The 8,876-nt window shown below is 36.2% G+C and overlaps 2 long non-coding RNA genes across 2 annotated transcripts; both read right to left on the bottom strand.

Annotated features, from left to right (window-relative positions):
• Positions 1–306: 306 nt before the first annotated feature.
• On the bottom strand, positions 307–775 carry LOC147491967 (uncharacterized). Its single transcript, XR_015199746.1, has 3 exons — positions 650–775; positions 495–558; positions 307–415 (listed from the first exon to the last, which is right to left on the bottom strand). It is a non-coding gene; the product is annotated as an uncharacterized LOC147491967 (long non-coding RNA).
• A 764-nt stretch (positions 776–1,539) lies between these two features.
• On the bottom strand, positions 1,540–2,055 carry LOC147491966 (uncharacterized). The gene is made up of 3 exons (XR_015198199.1): positions 1,997–2,055; positions 1,751–1,907; positions 1,540–1,593 (listed from the first exon to the last, which is right to left on the bottom strand). It is a non-coding gene; the product is annotated as an uncharacterized LOC147491966 (long non-coding RNA).
• Between the last annotated feature and the right edge of the window lie 6,821 nt (positions 2,056–8,876).

The following is an 8,876-nucleotide window of genomic DNA, read 5'->3' as shown; positions in this document are numbered from 1 at the left end:
ATTCTCATCCCACGTAACATGATAGTGAGTAGGTCGGCTGGTACCCGTGGGACGTTATGGAACCATGGTTAAAACAGACATCCAAAAATAAAAACTTGCATGACTTGCACAAGCAATTACACGGATACCAAAGATGACCGCCGACGGTAAAAATCAAACTCAAGGATGACATATCATTGAATCAACTCACGCTGATTCGATTAAGAAAAGTCATGTTTCAAACAACAATTCTCATATGACAAGAAATCACTTGATAATTGATTGGACAAGAGCGGTACCGTGAAGAATATTTCCCACTCTCGCCTCGTCATATTTTTATTATCATGATCAGCAGGAAAAAGCGTGTATGGTGTCTTTTCTGCACAACTACAAACGTTACAGGAGGAAGATACCCCTCTTGCAGAGAAGCAGAAGCCTGGATAAGAAACAGTGATTCATATTAGAAACTAATTTTACTAGAACAATCTTTAGATAATTAAATGAAGATTCAAGACCTTGCGAATCGCGTCCAACTCATTGAGTAGGACCTGGCTGAACTGTCCTTCACTAACACCATCTCTGCAAATTTGAAAAAAAATATATTATTGTACGAATATATTCGTCTTCCAACGCATAATAAGAAACGTTGCTCCTAAATAAGGGTCATCACCTATAAAATATAATTCGTTGTGGTTTGTACCCAGTTGACTTCCTGAACGAAATCAGCAGTTCTCTGTACAACAAAGTTACAAGAGAATAAGAAAATACTCGAGGAACAAAACTTTGGCTCCACTTTGCAACTAATCCAACTCTGCCAGTTTAACACCATGCCACAGATAAATAAGCCAGTGCTACATCCCCAACAATAAGAATCAGTAACTACAGTAACTTGGATGTCATCTGGAATAAAGCAAAGATAATACTAAATCAAAGAAAACACATGATAGTAGCTTTATAAAACACTAAAGTACCACTTAATAGTAGCGGCAACTGCAGCCAAGCAAAGATAATACTGCTTGTAGTAAGTATCCAAACCAAGTGCCGATGGCTCTTTGGCTGCCAAACTTTTGACTAGCACACTTCCCTATAAACAAAGAAAACACAAGAATAGATCCATCAATCCATACATAGATATAGAATTCAGAGTTACACTAGTTCCTTTTCATTTCTTTAATGTAGGCTACAACAAGTCATATGTGGAATTCATAATTTAAAATTTAAAATGACTGTGATTCACTTTAGTTCTTTCAAATATTTCCTAGCTGGGGCCAATCAAGCCATGATAGAGTAAAAACTGCTCATTACCATTTAAACCAACTGATTAGCTAAAGTTCATCACAGAAAACTTAAGAGAAATGGCAACATTGTGATGCAAGTACTTACGCCTTGAGTGATAACAGATACTCACAACAACTCCATGCAATCACTAATCCATCAGAAGAAGTTGCCCTCCCAAGCCCATCTATAACAATCAAACTCCTGATCATATCTCCAACTTTGTATATAAAAACATTTTTGTAATTTTAGGTCAATGCAAGCATAAATTTACCGATACACATACCTTGAGGAAACATTCTGCATAATAAAAGCCGTCTCTTTCATCTCTGTCATGAACTGCAATCCAAAAAGGGATATAAAATAATTAGCCTTTATGCTCCAAGCCACATCATTGCATGGGCAGAAGAATTTTCCAAAGAATCACTCACGTAATAGTCAAAGAAGATGACCCACAAAACTTAATAGAGAGAACAACAAGGTTTGGGAAACAAACCGTGCTAGAGTTGGATTCAAGATTGTCCCCAGTTCCCATCCGAGTAAATATACGATCTGCCACCCTTAAAGATGAGAAACGGGTAGGAACATAGCAACCTATCTGTGCAAGGATGACCACTAGACACACTTGTTGAAGGTAAGTACTCTTTCCACTCCTGAAAGGACCTTCAAGTTTGAGATAACTTTAACAAGTTGAATGTTAAAACCACAGACAGGAACAACTTTCCATGCATGGAATACCTACATATTTGGGCCCATGACAATCACCATGTTCGATGCTTCATAAAGAAAAACATTATTTGGCTACAGGATAGGAAATCTGAGATCGGCTTTAATTGTATTGGACGGTTAAACTAAAACTCAGGGACCCAAAAAGAGAAGTAGCTGTAGATGCTATCTACATAAGAAAATGAAAATGTATGAATAAAACCGAAGTCCAAAGAAAACAACCTAAAAAGGCCAGAAACAATACTTACAATAAAATTAGTGTGTAAGCTTTCCAGAATAGGGTGCCTTCCAGCATTTATTGCCAATGGACCATCTAATAACATACTCAATATTGTCTAAAGAAGTAAATAATAAACCTTCGATCATCTTCTGGGATTCCAGGGGATTCTGGAACTGTGATAACTTTAAAAGTGCTCCTCCCCATCTCCTCAAATTCTACAAAAAGATTGAATCTTTTTAGTACTTATAAATTTACACAAACAAAAAGATTGAATTTTTAACAAATAAATAAAAAAGCATACGTCGGGGTCTAGGGGATTCTTAGCGTGGTTCATCTCAGCTTGTTTACGGGCGTGCTCGAAGAATAAAAGACGATCGAAATCACTCTGTTGCATATCCATGATTATTCTTCTCTGTGTTATTTGAATTTGTATTTCATTGAGTGTGAGAGTGAGTGATAGAGAGTGAGTGTGACTGTGTAAGAGGGAGAGATTTGAGATTTGAGAAAGGAGTGAATCGGGCAGCAAGTGGCTGCGACAAAGACTAAACAGTTAGCTTTAGGGTGTTTTTTGGTTATTTTTTTAATTTTCCAAAAAAAAATTAGGTGGGAAGCGAAATTAGTTTGCCGCTTGTATTTAGAAGAGATATGTCGACCGTTAACAACTCTTGTAGAACCGTCGGGTACCCAGGGAGATTACCCGACAAATGGTCAGATTATACCCAACAGACAAAATGTGTTGGTAACGTCCTACCGACGGAATCCGTCGGGTATTCTTTATGGCGTCTCTCGGGTAAACTCGTTTTTTTGGTAGTGACTGTTCTACCATTCAGTGCCTTCATATAATGTTCACAAATACTTCAGAACAGGAGCATATTGCTTAAGCTTAGCTCATATGCCGCTTGGAAGAATTCTGCAGCTTGCTCTATAGAGCCTTCCATTTTTTAGATCAACCCAAGGTTCAGCCATGCTTCATTATTTGTCAGTTGTCATCCATGCTTCATCAACTGTGTTCCTTCCACCAGCTTACTCCAAATTGTAAACCATGAGACTAACACACTAATACACAGAGGTCTAGCGTAAATATACCAGTTGAATTGAATATTGTACGTCTATGAACAATCAATGTTCATAGTCATGAGCTATGAATATTCTTTGTTCATACCATAATTGGACTATGATCGAACAATGATTGTTCATAGTCATGAGCTATGAACATTTTTTGTTCATATCACAATTGGACTATGAACAGTGATTGTTTATAGTTCGGTAGCTATGAACACTCAATGTTCATAGTTATGAGCTATGAATATTCTTTGTTCATACCACAATTAGACTATGAACAATCATTGTTCATAGTCATGAGCTATGAACATCCATTGTTCATACTCTAGTAGGTATGAACAATCATTGCTCATACTTTACAATAGGTATGAACAATGAGTGTTCATACTCCAACAAGTGTTCATACTGTTCATACATCACATAATGTATGATAAGTAAGAACAATTGATGTAGGAAAGAACTTATAAGTTGCAGATTTTCACAACCTACACTAAAGCTTGTTGATTTCTTGTGAAATACCAGGGATTAATGGCTTCAAGGTTTGTTGATTCACACACAAGGAATACCAAACAATGGAAACAAGAGAAGTAACTCTTAATATTATTAACTCAAACCAAAACTGAAAAAACCCTAATAATGGACTACAGGACTACCAAATTTTATATATAGCTTAAATGCCCTAATTACCACAAAACTCAAAATTTTCCAAAAATAAAAAGTTTTGGGATAACCACATATTAAGAAACTACTAATCAAAATAGAACTAACCCAACTGACCAAATTGAAAACGGACTCTCCTATCAAAAGATATAGCAAAAACAAAAAAATTCTAAAACGGCAAAAACGTGATTTTGAAGGCCTAAACGATGGATTTAGGGCCCGAGAGGGTGGTGCCCATGGCAAAGCAGTGAGTTATGCTTATTTTGATGTTTCCAATCAAATATGGTCGCGTCCATCTTTCCGACTTTGTTGCCCGCTTTTCCAGTTCATTGACATATGCCAAGTTCATTGACATATTATGCATTGGCAACCTGTACTTCATCACATATGCCAAGTTCATTGGCTACTACATCATCAATGATTGTTCATATGAACAATGAGTGTTCATAGCTCATATTGGGGTATGAACAGTGATTGTTCATACCCCAAATAGGTATGAACAACCACATCATAATCACTTTCATATATCAAGTAGAGGGTCAGGAAAATACCAAAATGTACAAAGCATGTGCACCCCTCTAACATATCATAGATTACGTATTAACCAAAAAACCAAACAATCTAGCAACCAAAAATACTTACATTTCACAAATTACGTCTTATTTTTCTCCGGACAATTTCTCGAGTCATGGTTAGCAATATTTCCACAATTTCTACACATTCTTTCTGGATTGTTTAGGGTTATCTCTCTAGGGGATTTCCATCTCTCCGCTTTCTTCTTCCTCCCTTTTGTTTGAGAAATGTTGAGATTCAAAATCAATATTTGAAATAAAGATTTGAAAGTTAAAATAAAAAAAAAATAAAAATTATATCAAATTAAACATTATAATAAATCAAATAACAAAACACTAAACCTATATCAAATTAAACATTAATATCACAATCATAACCTGTGAGGTATCAACGAAAGACTCTTCAACTAGATCATCTTCATTATCTTCGTCTCCTTCGTTCGAAGCTATATTCAACGTTGAGACATGCTTAGCTATTTCATCCATCTTTTCTATAAAATATGAATAAGCCTCAACACTACTCCCCGCATCGTAAGCCACTTGAGAAGTAACCTTGATACAATGAGCCACTCTCAAAAGTTCATGGTTTTCATGGCCGACCACTAATCCAGTATGAAACTCCGCTCTATACGTGTTTGCCTTTTGCATCCACCGCTTCAAAAGAAAATGCCCTAGAATCTCTTCGATTTCGTAACACTGAAAAATCTTTAACATGTGACCACAAAGTAACCCCATAAACTGAAAATACTTACATTCACAGTCTCCCTCTAAGGTTCTTCTATTGAAACTTACTTTCCAAACGGACTTCTTTTGCAGGTCTCTGAATTTCACCATGTAGCTTCCGGTTCCATTGTTGACAATCTCGTCCCCATCAATTTTGTACTCCATCTTTGCCTTCTCTAATTGCTCCTTAAATTTATTGAATGCATTAATCGTATAGACCTTCGCAGCATGCATAAGGAGGAAAGCATCTTTAGCCACAATTCGTGAACTATGCTCAGTGCGATAATCAGCATCTCTTTCATTCCTAGCAATCAAAGCTAAAGATCTCTCATTACCATATACAAACTCCATCAGCATAGTGCTCGAATTTACGAATTGGTCATAATGAGAATTCATCGATTCACTCCTCCCAGTCGTATGCATACCAGCAAAAAATGTGTCACTGAGATAACAAAGAACCCATTTCTCCCGCATATTATACATTTCTATCAACCAAGGATTTGCAGACAACTCATTCTTCTCTATTATTGTACACCATCCTCTTTCAAAATCAGCAATCTTATACGAGTAAGAAATAGTGTTTTTCAAGTCAGTTACCAGTGTCTCAATTTTAGTAAAGGACAGCTTCTCTTGAAATTTCTGCATAATATGCCAAAGACAGTAACGATGACGAGTATCAGGGAACACTTTTGCAATGGCTGCAGTCATCGCTCTATCCTGGTCAGTGATGATTGCAGTTGGCGCACGACCACCCATGGTTGCAAGCCAGGCCTTAAACAACCATATGAATGTATCTTCTGTCTCATCAAGTAACAGTGCACAACCAAACTGAATCGACTGCATATGACGATTGACTCCAGTAAAAGGGGCAAAAGGCATAGAGTATGCATTCGATGCGATATGTGGTATCAAAAGAGACAACATCCCGAAATACTCATATTTCGAGACCTCCCATCAACCCGAGGAAAAAGTTTATCTTTGTCCCATTTTGATCTAGATCAATAGCATAGTAAAACTGGAGATTCTCGGCACTCTTCTGCATAAAATATTTAAGCACGGCAGTTGCATCACTTTCTTTAGACATCTTTCTAGTCAAACTATAGTGATGGTTCCAACAATCCTTATTTGTAAACCCAACTTCTTCCCCACTAAAAACAGCTGCAACTTTACCGACAGGTAAACCTTGTTCACCAAAAATCTCAGTAAACTTCTTCGCCGCTTCAGGCATATTTTTGTTCGATCTCATGCATTTTCTCTTTGCTGGACTAACCAAACCGTGACTATGGTCATTATCAGTGCAACTTACATAGTATATATATTCATGTTTTCTTTTTGTAACACGATTCTAGCGAGGCAACTACACTTGACAGTGCTAGTATTTCTAGAAACACCCATTTCTCCCACTTCTCTCCTGTTATGGACCCCTTCACGTGAACAAACTATTAAACATCCCGTAACAAAATCCACACCGCCTTTTTTCCATTTTGTCGACCGAACACGGGTCTCAAATCCCTCTTGTTGACTATATTGTTTGTAGTAAGTATTTGCATCGTCAACACTACTGAAAACCATACCTACAAACGGAGCAACTAGTCTATCCGGTGATTTATTCGACGAAGACCCAACAACTATGTCCTTGTCGACACTTATTCTTACACTATCTCCCATTGACTCCCTTTCTAAATTTTGAGTTCGAGTTCAAATGCTAGCTAGCAAGGGAAAACTCAAACTTAATCAAAGTTATAAACTTAATCTAAATTACCTTCATTTTGGAAAAAAACTCGTAATTAGTTTAGATCCCTTCCTTCTTTTGTTGAGTTTGTTTGTTGTTTATTTAATTTTTCGGTGATATAAAAATGGTTTAATTTTCGATATGATAAAAAAGCAATTCAAAACCCTTCGTGAGTTTGTTTTCGTAAGTTTCTTAAAATTTTGAGTTTTCAAATTTTGTTTCAGATTTTGTGAGGTTAATTTCAAAATTTCATTTTTTTAATCTTGATTCAGGATGGTTTGGATCTAACGGCTGTTTTTGGCAGTTTCGGAAACTCATGTCTCCCTAGCCAAACCGTATATATATATATATATATATGTCCTTGTCGACACTTATTCTTACACTATCTCCCATTGACTCCCTTTCTAAATTTTGAGTTCGAGTTCAAATGCTAGCTAGCAAGGGAAAACTCAAACTTAATCAAAGTTATAAACTTAATCTAAATTACCTTCACTTTTGGAAAAAAAAAACTCGTAATTAGTTTCGTCCTTCCTTCTTTTGTTGAGTTTGTTTGTTGTTTATTTAATTTTCGGTGATATAAAAATGGTTTAATTTTCAGTGATATGAAAACGCCCAATTCAAAACCCTTCGTGAGTTTGTTTCTGTAAGTTTACGAAAATTTTGAGTTTTCGAAATTTTGTTTCGTATTTTGTGAGGTTAATTTCAAAATTTCATTTTTTTAATCTTGATTCAGGATGGTGTGGATCTAACGGCTGTTTTTGGCAGTTTCGGAAACTCATGTCTCCCTAGCCAAACCGTAATATATATATATATATATATATATATTAATTATCAGAAACCATCCATAATTCAATTACATATCAATGAAAATTGAATAACAAAACATATATTTATCAAATGAATCAATATGACGGCTAATCCTTCTCCTTTTAGTCGTTTATTTTAAGTTGTTAGGATAATGAAACTTATCTTAAAACAAATTATACAGTTCATGGGTTGATGACCCGAACCATTAGACCCGAAAACTAATTGGGTCTACTAACGTTTTACTCGAGTTAACATATGTGATCATAATCCAACTCATTTATTTGACGGGTTCAGCAGGTCAACTTTTAAATAACTCAAAAGCCTGTTTTCCCAACTCAAACCCACTAATTTCGTGTATGGTTAGAGGACCGTGTACAAAACTGCCACTCCTACGGCTGACAGTTTGAAAAACGCTAATCACTGCTGATTAGAGGCATTATTTCTTACACTACAAGAACCATTCGGTGTGGGCATGTGGGAGTACTGCATTGCCGGGTATGTGTACGGAACAATCGCTTTCCAAGAAATGTCGGGTCACTGAGAGTTGAACCACCCGTGTTAGATGTGTGCCCTTGAAATGTAACATTGTGGACCTTGCATAGTTTGACTCCCAATTGGAATTTTGCCTATATAATTTTGGAGCGCATTGCGTAACAATATTAGTAATTAGTTTTTAGCCATAGTCTGGCATACACACTCTGAGGATTTGTGCTGTACTAGTTTACTAGCTAGACTGATATATAACCCTAATTCCAAGTCATAGCCTGATAGGCATTTTTATGCGTAGCTCCGACGTAGAATAAGATCTATACTCTTCCTTAATCTGTTTTGGAGTAGAATATAAATTAGTAGTAAAACTCGATTATTGTAGACAAACACAGCTAAGATATGATTCAAAATGTTTTTGCAGAGTGATTCGGTGACATCACATTGGTTTGTCTTGTATTATGTCTTAGTAGACGAGCTGATCGAAGTTGAATAATTGAAAAGCTGTTACATAGGACCTTACTATATACATAGTATATGTTGAAACATTGAGAGTGGGGATCGGAGTTCAAGATCAGGCCTTTTACTAGTTTTATTATATATAGAATGTGTGACGTTAAAGTTACATGATGAT

This window comes from Coptis chinensis, chromosome 6 (assembly GCF_015680905.1).
Source record: "Coptis chinensis isolate HL-2020 chromosome 6, ASM1568090v1, whole genome shotgun sequence".
Lineage (NCBI taxonomy): Eukaryota > Viridiplantae > Streptophyta > Magnoliopsida > Ranunculales > Ranunculaceae > Coptis > Coptis chinensis.
The sequence above is the reverse complement of the archived record's forward strand: the minus strand, read 5'-3'. Positions and strand labels throughout refer to the sequence as shown.